The sequence below is a fragment of the Ursus americanus genome, chromosome 18 (assembly GCF_024610735.1).
Source record: "Ursus americanus isolate L20-20 chromosome 18, mUrsAme1.1.p, whole genome shotgun sequence".
NCBI lineage: Eukaryota > Metazoa > Chordata > Mammalia > Carnivora > Ursidae > Ursus > Ursus americanus.
In genome coordinates this window covers 30,609,447-30,622,024 of record NC_142144.1, presented here as the reverse complement: position 1 = coordinate 30,622,024, position 12,578 = coordinate 30,609,447, and the positions used below count along the sequence as shown (strand labels likewise).

The window sequence follows — 12,578 nt, the reverse complement described above, 5'->3', positions numbered from 1 at the left end:
CCTTGAGCAATGGATTATGGGGAAAGTTTTAAACTGTATTGGACTGAACTTTATTCATCAAAAATGACCCGTATGTTCTGATACTTACCGAAGATTCCATTAAAGGAAGGGAAAAGAAGGTTCTACAGAGTTTAATAGAAAGAAGTATCTGAACAAAAAAAAGTTAAACTGCTTAGTATATCCCACTGAGTTGTCAAATGATAGATTATATTATACTGCACTATATTGGCAGAACTCTTGCCAGAACCTTACCAAAAGTAACCCATTTTCTAGGACAATGTGCAAGGGTGACTGAGGTGAGCTCTATTTCTAATCTTCTTTTTGGGGAAAAAAAATTATTTAATACAATTTCCCTTCCATGGCATTCTATCACTAGAAATCAAGGCACTACAAGTTAAAAAATCAAATCAAACACCTAAGTCACATTTATTCACATCAGATAAACCTGAGATGGAACCTGCAGCCCCCTTCTCTGTGAGTCATCTCAATACTACAGAAAGCTGTGACCCTATGTTTCCAGGAGGACCAGTCATACAGTTCTGCTGTGCAGATGAGTCATAAGAAACCTGGCCAACCGTACTTGACATCCTCAAAACACCTCCCCAAGAGCTGGCCATTTTCTTTCCATTCACTCTTACTCTTTTTTTTCCCCCTCATATTTCTTTTCAGAAGACACCCTTATATGAATTAGTATGACAAGAATATCCTACCTGCTGCCCTATGGAAATGACAAGAAGACTTTCAAAAATCAGTACAACTACCAAATGACTCTACTATAGGATCCCTACTTATAAAAGTAAAATCATTTTTTTTTTTTTTCTCCACCAGAAAACGGTCCAGATTCTCAACAGTCTCCAGTCTCAGCTTGGTACCATAATTGCCATAAATAAACTTCTTACGCACTAAAACCAGTTTTGCCCTTTTCCCAGGAGGCTTTTGTAAAGCTCAACATAAATTCAGCTATCTCATATGATGCAATTGGGATTTAGGAAAAGCCAAGACCATCATCAATACACAGTTCCATCCTCCCACACCAACAGCCCAATCTAACTGCTGCCAAGTCCCCAAACCCTGAAACTCCCACCCACAAGCTGCCAAACCCTCTGGTTGCCCTATCACTGGCAGATGCTACGATGCTCTGTCAGTAAAAGGTTTGTGAGAAACTGAAAAGTGTACAAAATCAAACAGAATGCAAAGACATTTTTACTGAACTCAGTATTTCAGGATCCTGGAATACTTAATGCTTAAGAATTAAGAGAGATTTGGGGATCCGTAGTCCTGTGTTTCTCTGTTTGGCCCACTTTAAAATGGCTACTGTCTAGCCCAAAAGGAATCAGAGATGGCAGTTCTCGAAGACTTTCAACTTGCCCCCTGAAAAGCATCATATACATACAACTCTCTAAATGCAAAATAGTTCGATCACAAGGAGACTTGTGTGAACCACAGTCATCACTTCTACATTGAAGTAATACAATGAACACTCACCAGTGGAGCCAAGTTATTCTGCTAAGGGGGAAGCCCTATTCCACTGCTATTTACATGTACCACATTGAGCTGTGTCCAAAGACACTGACTTAGTGACATGGTGAGCTGAAATGCCACAACTACAGTCAGGTTAGTCCTAAAGAGCTCACTAAGGTCCTTCACCAAATAGTGTAATTTTTATTCCAATCTGGACAACGATCCTAATACTCTGAGCCCCTCATCTTACATGTAGGAAAACCAAGGCCCAGGAGGCTTAGCAAAATGGCTAAAATCCAGACTCCTTGATTCCTAGCCCTGGGCTCTTTCCATTCCCTTCCTCTGTGCCTCAGCCTAATATAAACCCACTCTCCCCGCGTATACTCCCCCCACCCAAGTCTCACCGCTGTGCTATTACCCATGTACTTCAAGTCCCCAAACTGCTTCTCTGACTGCTTGAGCTGACCTTCTCTTTTCCTGATGCTTCAGTCAATCCCTCCCAGCATAGCACTGTCCTTCTCTCTAAGACCGTGCCCCTAAAACTTGGGCTTCTCCTGCTTCCCAGTCACTACCTCCTGTTTCAGGTTTCACTTCAACCCGGCCCTAAGACCCCCCTCTGATTCCTGAGCCCCAGGCCTCCCTCAACTAATTCTTACCCTGAAAGCTATGTACTGCCACAATACACAGGTTTTCTGTGGTATCAGCATTCTACTGTGCTGTGACATTGCTACAAAGTCAGTGACTTGAAATGACACAAATTTATTATTTTATAGTTCTGTGCGTCAGACATCTGATATAGGTCTCACTGGACTAAAATCAAGGTGCGCTCCCTTCTGAAAGCTTTGGAGAGAATTAACTGACTTGCCTTTTCCAGCTTTGCAGAGGCCACCCCCGTGTATTGACTCATGGCCCCTTCCTCCACCTTCAAAGCAACGTAGAATCTCTCTGAGCCTGCTTCCTCACCACTTCTCTTTCTCTGACTCTCCTCTTCTCCGTCCCCCTTCCACTTTTAAGGACCTTTTTGATAACATTGAGCCCACCAGGAGATCCTGGGATACCAAGAATATTCCGGGAATTAAGGTCAGCTGATTAGCAACCTGAATTCCATCAGCAACCTTAATTTGCCTTTGCCACGTGATCTGATGTACTCATAGGTCCTGAAGATTAGGACATGGATATCTTTGGGGTGCCATTAATCCTTCCTCCCTTTAGCACCTTCTGCTCATCCCTTGACACCCTCTACCCTAATCTACAGAAGAATGAGTTCTCAACTGATTGAAACCCCAAATGACTACTGGGCTTGTCTCACCTTATGTACCCCAGCAGTCATTTGGAGATTCTCCCCTCAGAGGTCTGGGAAGGGCATTGGCCAGCCCAGGCCACAGCCCTCTGTCTACATAGAGCCAAGGAGGGCTGAGCCTAGAAACAGAGAAGAGAAAGGTGGGAGCTAGCATGGAACCCAAGGACACAGAAAGAACAACCCATTCAGTGCTATTGCTAAGGCTGGCCTTGGTGCTGATCAAAAACAACATAAACCTACAGGCCACTGAATGTGTAGGCTGAGATTTCAAAAGGAAATTCTGGGGACCAAACTGCAGAGTAGAAATTATGAAAAGCCACTGCATTGTGAGGTAATCTACATTGTGCTTTAGGGGAAAAAAGAAAGCTCCAACTCAGACAATTGTGGAAGATATTATGGAGTCAGCCCTAGAGAGTCCTGTTAACCACATTGTAAAGACTTACTTTTTCAAAAAAATTTTGAAACAATTAAAGATTTACAGTAGGTTGCAAAGAGAACAAAGAGACCCCATGTCCCTTCACCCAGATTCCCCCAATGAGTGCATCTTACCAAACTACAGTACAAAATTAAAACCAGGAAACACATTTGTATAGTGCATGTGTATAGTTCTGTGCCATCAGACTTATATTTTAAAAACCATAACTGGGCAATTGAATATATGTCTATATTCACCACTCCATCAGAATCCGAGAAAGATGGCAGTAACACTCCATGGAACTTATGGACCTACCTTCTGCAAGCAGACCTGGATTGGGGGGCTTCTGAGAATCCACACAACCCCAAGATAAAGTGTGCAGTGAAGCACAGAGAACTTGACGAGGGCCAACATCCACAGTGCAAAACCACAGGGAACTCTCAGTCCTTGAGACACACCTGCTGAAAAGAGGAAATGCTCTTGAAATATTTTCATATGATTTTCCTCAGTGTATGGGAATTGTCTTAAAACTTCAAGGATGTCAGCCATCTCTGAAAAGCGATGGGATTGCTGACTGAAATCCCATCCAGGGTCTCTCTTCTTTCCATTCCAGGAAAGAACTCAAGAAAAATCATCTGAATTAGCCCCACAAAGTATCACAGAATGTTAGACCTACAAGGGCCCCTAGAGACTTCACAGTTTGGTCCTATTCTTTAACTTACATATAAGGAAACTGAGACATGGGGGGTAGAGGAGAGATTGCTCAGTCATGCAGCTAGTTAGTGGTCGTGCCAGGATTAGAACCTGAGTCTTCTAACTCCCTATCTGGCACATTTTCTAGTATCCACATTATCTACAAATACATGCTTCAAATATATGCTCCTGAAACTTCAACATGATTTTAAGAAAGGGAATAACATGATAAATGAGTAATGCTGTGTGGAATGAATTTGAGTGGGTCAGAAGTTGATAGAAGGAGACTGGCGAAGAGGCTGTTGGAATACATTGAGGAATATATATCATGGCTTCAACTAAAGTGACAGCAGCAAACTTGGAAAGAAGCAAAAGGATTCAAGATATATTTTAGAAGGAGAGTCAGAGTTAGATGAACTCTTTCATGCGAGTCGTTAGTAACAAATTTCTGCATCATCCCGGGAGGCCTAAGGATCCAGACTATGAGCGTGAAACAGACCAAAGGTAAGTAAGCTGTGTAGAAGTTATACCTGAAAACTTGGCCTCATGTCACTGTCATTACTAGGACTCACCAACAGCTATTCAGTTCAGATGGTTCCACTTGTCTTGGCAAGCAACACCTACTTGGTTCACACCTTTATAGACCTTGCTTCCTCCATACATTTAGCTTCCTGCCTAGAAAACTGACACTCAAACTGCGCCCCAACATTAGGTTCAATTGTACACTTGGGCTTGAGTATTGACATCCCAGTCCATATCAGTTCTACCATATCTGTTGGAAGTTCTACTTGCAAGTTCAGGTTTACTGGCATCTTAAGAGCTTCCTACCCTGTGTGCACAGAAAAGCAAAGCAAGAGCAATCCTAATGTTGATGTAAACATCAGATGTAACCTGAATCATCTAAGCCTTCAGCATATGGTCAGTTCATGAATCTATCCCTTCTACCCAAGATCCTCCGGTTCCCTGAAGAGCTGGAACCAGTTCACCTGGGAACCTGACTCTTATCTAATGTCTGTATGCCCTTTCCTGATACTGGCTTTCCACACACCTCCATCTCCCACACTCCTCTGGAGCTTGCAACCCAGACACAGACAGACACCAAGAACAACTGTCAACCCAAAACCTTTTGTTGCTCTCTGCATGTTTCTCTTGGATTGGACACTGGACCACATGAGAGCTGGTTTTGCCACATTCCTCCAGGCTTAGTTTTGGTCTTCCTGGAAAAGTCTGCCTTGTTTGAACTTTACAGTGGTAGAGGGAAAAGAGAATGGGCAACTCTCAAGCACTGCTGATTGAAAAGTAAATTCATGCAACCACTTTGATAAAAAATTTGGCAAAGTCTTGAAAAGTTGAAGATACAGATATCCTGTAATCCTTCTTCTAGGCATATGCCCAAGAGAAAGGGATGATATTTCCACCAAAAACAAAATACAAGCTTGTACAGTGTCACTTTATTCTTTTTGAGTGTTTGTTTTTGTTCTGTTTGCCCAACATGGGGCTTGAACTCACGACCCTGAGATCAAGAATCGCATACTCTACAACTGAGCCACCAGGCACCCCCCAGAGCCACTTTATTCTTATAGCAAAAACAGTAAATAATCCAAATGTCCAACAAAAGAAAGAACAAATTGTGATATAGTCATTAATTGGAATATCACGAGTTTAAAGAAAACTTACTAATATATACAACATGAAATATTGTTCAATATCAGAAATACTATGTTGAGCAAAGTAATCTAGACCAAACAAGTACATACTGTATACTTCCATTTACAAGAAGTTTTAAAAAAAGGCAAACCCTAATCTAAACTAGGTCGAACTAGTGGTTATCCCTAGTGGGACATGGGGAGTGGAGCTATCGACTGGCAGGGGCTATAGGGAACCTCTCTGGGGTGATAGAAATAGTCTGTATTTTGATCTGGGTGGTGGTCACCTAAGTGCATACAGATGTGAAATGTCATCAAATTATATACTTAAAATTTGTGCATTTTATTGTATCTAAATGATACCTCAAAGTTATAAAAATAAGAACAAAAATAATTTGTTATTGCTATGAAATGTTTTAAACGTTTTAAGTGAAGATAAGCAAAAGTGAATCTATTATTCACTTCCCACCACTCAGATATAACTAATGTTAAGTGCCTTTTGTAGCCATATCTTTTTAACTTATAATTCATACTGCTTTTTAAAGCAGTTGTTTTCTGGGGCGCCTGGGTGGCACAGCGGTTGGGCGTCTGCCTTCGGCTCAGGGCGTGATCCCGGCGTTGTGGGATCGAGCCCCACATCGGGCTCATCCGTTGTGAGCCTGCTTCTTCCTCTCCCACTCCCCCTGCTTGTGTTCCCTCTCTCGCTGGCTGTCTCTATCTCTGTCAAATAAGTAAATAAAATCTTTAAAAAAAAAAAAGCAGTTGTTTTCTATTGAATATTTATCATTTAATTGCTTCCTTAAGGAGTGATCTTCAAACATTTTTATAGCAGGAACTTCTATGGGTATCCTCAACATACAAATATTGCTCTGGTGGAAGCATATTTAGGAAGGCATGCTCTGTCTGCCAGTCCTCCTCCACCCACTTCTGGCAGCCTCTGAGCCCTCTTGGTAGTACTCATGCAGCCTCAAACTACTGTCTTGGTTTCATTTTTTGTTGAGTGCATTCCAGTTCGCAAATGACCCACAGTTCGTTCAACTCTGATGGTGACAAAAATATCAAGACCTAACTATCGACAGCCTCTTCTCCTTTAGACCCACAAAGGAAATTCTGAAGTTATCTGATGACCCCATTCACCAACTGAGTTCATTCACTCACTCCACCTTCAACACCCCTCAAAAAAGATGGCTTAGTCCAACCCAGTAATAAGGCTTTTTTGAGGTGGATAGGTGCATGAAGAAGAAAAAAAAGACTTGTGAGGTCTTATACTGACTGGAAAGGGAAAGAATTATCAGCTGGAAAACAGATCCAGGAAAGGGAAAATTGGGGAGGAAGAAGATAAAGCTGGGTCCAAGAAAGAAATTTTGGACAAAGAGGTAATGGAGCAAATTGGAAGCAGCTGCAGAGGACGGGAAAACTGGGAGTTAGGGGAATATGACATCGTGAACAGCAGTTGTGGCAGGAAAACTCCAAAATGCCTTTTCCAACATACATTTACTAGAGCCCCCACCCAATGCTATTTTTTAATAATATAGCTTTTTTTCTGTTGATCTAAAATTTGTAACTTCATTATATACTAATATGTTATATACACACTTGTGACTGTTTCTAGGCTTTTGATTCTCTTATGACCTGATGATCTATTTCTTAACTCATTCCACACAACACATTATCACAGCTTCATAATGTGTTTTAATAACTTACAGGGCAATTCTCCCTTCATTACTTTTTAAAATATATTTTAGATATCTTTGGATGTTCATAATTCCATCTAAACTTTAGAATCATTTCATTGTATCCCCAAAACCTAACCTAATTTTGGTAAGAATTTAAAGAATAAGTTAGAGGAATTTTTATAATGTTATAAAAATTTTTAATTATAATTAGTTAATATATAATTTTGAGTCTTTTCATCCAGAAATGTGGTCTGTCTCCACTTATTCAAGTCTTCTCTTGTCCCTCAGGAAATTTTGTTGCTTTCTTGATACAGTCCTAACTATTTCTTGACAAATTAATTCCTGGTCTCTGTACATTTTTATCATAACTGTGAAAGGGATCTTTTTTCAATTATGTTTTCTAGCTGGTTTGTGTTGGTTCATATATACACATGAAATCAGCATGCATATATGTATATATGTATGTATATACACACATGTATATATGTCATATATGATATGCATGGGTGTGTGCACATATACTCTAACCACACTACCAAAAATTCATATTAGCTCTAAAAGTTTTTCATTTGATTTGTTTATATTTTCTAAGTATTTTCTATGTAATGATAATTTTGTCTCTCCCTTTCCAATATTTATACTTAATTTATTTTTCTCTTTTTAAAACAATGGCTAGGATGGGGCACCTGGGTGGCTCAGTTGGTTATGTGTCCAACTCTTGATTTCAGCTCAGGTCATGAATCAGGGTCGTGAGATCGAGCCCCGAGTCAGGCTCTGCACTGGGCATGCATGGAGCCTGCCTGAGATTCTCTCTCTCACTCTCTCTATGCCCTTCCCCTATGCCAGCACATGCACTCTCTAAATAAATAAATAAATAAATAAATAAATAAATAAATAAAGTATAATAATGTTACCACCCATTTTGTTCTTCACTATAATTTTTGCCCAACTAATATCTTTAACTCCCCTAGGTCACTGTTAAAATGGCATATAGTTAACTGTTGGTTTGGTTTTGATAGAAGTAAAATATACATACGATGAAATGCCTAATCTTAAATGCACAATTCAGTGAGTTTTGATAAACATATATACCCATGTAACTACTGTGGTCACAATCAAGATATCAAACATTTACGTCATTCCAGAAAATTACCATGTACCCCCATAGATAAGTGTTCTTATTTCTATAAACATAAATTTTGCCCCTTCTATAATTTCATATAAATAGAACCATTCAGTACATTTTATTTTGTGTCTGTTTCTTACACTCAACATGATGATTTTGGGATTTGCTCTTGTTGCTGTATATATCAGTAGTTTATTCTTTTTTCTTGCTGGGTAGTATTTAAATGACTTATACCATAATTTTTCCTTCTGTGGATGGATATTTGGGTTCTTTCCAGTTTGGGGCTGGTATAAATAAAATTGCTGTGGCCATAGGTCTTCATCTCTTCTGGATAAATACCTAGAAGTAGAATTTCTAGGCCACAGCATTAAGGTACAATTAATTTTATATCAAACTACCAGAAATTTTTCCAAAGTGACTGTATATTTTATACTCTCACCAGCAGTTTCTCCACATCTTCACCAACAATTGTGTTGTTTAATTTTAGCCATTGTGTTGGGTATAAAATGGCGTCTCGTACTTTTAACTTGTGTTTTCCCCAAAGACTAATGGTGCTGAGCAATTTCATGTGCTTATTGACATACATCTTCCTTCATGAACCACCTGCTCAAGTCTTTTGCCCATTTTGTATTGGGTTGTCTATTTATTACTGATTTGTAGATGTGTATTGTAAATATTTTCCCCTAGTGTCTTCCCTCTTTGTTTTTGCCATAGTAACCCAATCAGCAAAAATTCTTAATTCCATTTTATCAATTTTTTCCTTTCTGTTCAGTGCCATATATCCTCTCTCTAGGAAATCTTTTCCTAACCCAAGTTTGTGTTTTCCTCTAGAAGTTTCATAGTTGTGATTTTATGCTTGGATCTCTGGTCCATCTCTTAAGTATTTTATGTTTTTGGATGCTATCTAATACAGAATTATATTCTTAATTGCATTTCCCAATTATTTGCTGCTGATCTATAAAAGTACATTTGACTATGCTCTGTGTTCTTTCTAAATTCACTTATTAAATTCACTAGGGCCTTTTTAAATTAGTTTGGCCCTTTAAAGTTCATTTATAAGTTCTAGTAGTTGTTTTGTAGCTTCCTTAAGATTTTCTGTATAAAGAATCATGTCTGGCAGAAATAGAGGGTTTTACTTCTTCCTTTCCAAGCTTTATAGCTTTTACTTCTTTTTCTTGCTTTATTGCAATGGCTAGGAGCTCCAGTGCAGTATCAAATAGAAGTAGTAAGAGAGGACATCCATACTTTGTTCTCAATCATGAGGAAGGTTTTCAATATTTCAATGTTAAATATGATAGTACTATAGGTGTTTTGTAGATGCTCTTCATCAAGTTAGATAAATTTATTTCTATTCCTGATTTGCTAAGTCAAGAATTGTTGAATTTTGTGAAATGCTTTTCCTGCACTTATTGAGAGGATTATATGGGCTTTTTTCCTTCATTATATTAATATGTGAAATACATTAACTAATTTTTGGATTAAACAACTTTGTATTCCTGGAATAGACCCCACTTGATCATGAGGCATTAACTTCTTTATATATTTCTAGATTCAACCTGCTAATATTTCATTAAGGGTTCTTATTTCTGTCTTAGTTCAGGCTGCTATAACAGAATACCATAGGCTTAGTGACTTCAAACAACAAACATTTATTTCTCACAGTTCTGGAGGCTATGAAGTCCAAGATCGAGGCATCAACAGATTCAGTGTCTAGTAAGGGCTGTCTTCCAGGATGCAGACCATTGACTTATCCATCACATTGGGGTTAGGTTTTGAACATATGAATTTTGGAGGGACACAAACATTCAGTATATCACAGTGGCCATAATCACAGGGAATAGTGATCAGGAATTTTCTTTTTCTGAAATATTTTTCTGAGGTTTGGTGCCTGGGTAATTCTTGCTTCACAAAATAAGCTAGGAAGTGTTCCCTTCTTTTCTATTTTCTAAATTTGTTTAGCATTCGTATTGTTTCTTCTTTAAATGTTTGATAGTATTCAACAGAGAGACCATCCGAACCTATAATCTTCTTCTTGGGAAGGTTTTTTATCACAAGTTCAAAATTTTAGATATAGGGCTGTTCAGAGTTTTCTATTCCATCTTGTATTAGCTTTAGTAAGTTTTATTTTAAAGGAATTTGAAACCATCTAATTTGTTGAATTTAATGGCATAAAATTTCCATATTATTTTTTAATTCTTTTAATGTCAGTATGATCTAGTGATATTCCTCTTTTATTCCTCATGTCGGTAGTATTTTTTTCATATTGGTAATTTCTGTTGTCTGTCCTTATCAATCGTGGTAGAGGTCCACCAATTTTATTACACTTTTCAGAGGACGAACTTTGGGCTCTGTCAATTTTCTCCATTAACTGTCTCTTTTCCATCTGGCTGATTTCTTCTGTTATCTTTATCTTCTGCTTTGTGTTTAGTTTGGTCTTCTTTTTCTAATTCTTATGGAGGTAAGAAACGTAACTTTAAGGTAAGCTTTTTAAGGAGGTTTGGAGAGAGAGCAAGCAGTGAACAAGATTTGTGTGTGAAGCACACCCAATTCAAGCCTGGGTATCACTTTCACTTGGAAGTCTTGGAGATTACCTCCAGGATGTAGACACACACACACACACACACACACACACACACGGGACGCCTGGGCTTCAGATGTTCATCCTTGGACACACACTGAGTGTTTCTGCATATTGCAGTATGAGATCCAGGGCCAATCAAAGTGCTGAAGGACCAAGTTCACTGCCTTGAACACGTCTGGATAGTCTACTGGTGTGTCATCATGGCCCAGACTAAACATGAGTCTGGACTTTCAGGCAAGGATAACCTCCTAAATTTTAAGCCTCTTTTTCACATCTCTAAAGGTTTTCCTAGGAAACCAGTGAAAGAGGGTTTGTCTCAGCACCCCTATCTACATAAATTTGAGTTCTTATGGAGACCAGAATTATGAAGGTTATTTATTTTGAACCATGGGCCCTGGATATCTTCTATTTTCCTCAGATTATTTTCTCCCAACCCTTTTCTTACAGTAAGTAATATGTCTCCTATGACTTATTAATTTCCATATGGACTTAAATTTGTGGAAACTTTTCCACTGTGAAGTTGTGCAACTGCAAAAGAATTTGGAAAAACAGCAGATCCCATGAGACAGACCTGCCTCCAACCTGGAGATCTCCTCCCACATTTGTGAGGCATCCATTCAGTTCCTTTACCACCAGAGCTACATTCAGGGGAATAAATCCTGAAGTTGTGGGAGCTCTAATGTGGCAGTGGAGGTGAAGGTGGGGCCTGCCTGCTAAAAACAACCTGTTCCCATAAAATTTTTAAAAAGGCAGTATTTTTGCACACTTTTCAGTAATTGAATATCATTATATTGTATATACAATGCATCCTGCCTTTCTTTTATTCTTTCAAAAACTATTTATTGAATGCCTACTACATACCAAGCATTGTGCAAAGGATAAAGGGATAAAATGGTGAGCAAAAAAACAGAGTAAAGAAAGCTAAAAGACAGGAATGGAGAAGAAATGGAGTAGGAATGGAAAAGAAAAAGTGAATTGCTGGTGGGATCCTCTATTACCAAAGACTTTGTATGTTTTTGGGTCCTTGAATCAGAATAAAAGTAGTGAGGCTGGATCCCTCTGACATGTATGGCAAGGAGTGTGTGTGTGTGTGTGTGTGTGTGTGTGTGTGTATGTGTGTGTGGTGCCTTTTGGAGAAGATGAGGGAGCATAAGGAGAATACCTCAATTTCTGCCCAATAGAAGTGGGAGGATGGAATCACTGATGTTCCAGAAGCTAAGAAAGGAAAAATGTAAATTATTTTCTTTACGCATGTGGTTTGCACAACATCCTCCAACATAAGACTCCCACTTGGGTCCTAAAGTTGGAAAAATCTAGGGAGTATGGAGAAGAGGAACAGAGCTACAAGACTTGACATTGTATACCAGATGCCAGCACTAGCAGACAAACTCCTAGAGGGAGACCTTTGTAAGACATTCTCCAGGTTCATTAGCCATGTGCACTATGAATCTGGAATTAATATCATCTACCTAAATTAGAGAGAGATACTTCTCACATAAGTCCCTTATGTGCAGGCAGAGTAGCAAAGGAAGAGTTAAGTGAGGGTAATTTGAAGAGCCCCCTAGGAATTCCCTACCCCAAATGGTATTTCCCATGTTGACTGAAATTCTTCATTTTGTTTCACTGCTTAGAACCCATCTTTACTCATCTCACTATAACTACAGAAGTAGTTATAACATA

At 38.9% G+C, this 12,578-nt stretch overlaps 1 long non-coding RNA gene across 1 annotated transcript in view; it reads right to left on the bottom strand.

The window, feature by feature from the left end:
* Positions 1 to 12,578, bottom strand: part of LOC123781083 (uncharacterized) — a 354,804-nt gene that overhangs the window by 318,735 nt on the left and 23,491 nt on the right. The window contains exon 4 of the long non-coding RNA XR_015727381.1: positions 3,492 to 3,637. This is a non-coding gene — a long non-coding RNA (uncharacterized LOC123781083). The remainder of the gene's footprint in view (positions 1 to 3,491; positions 3,638 to 12,578) is intronic.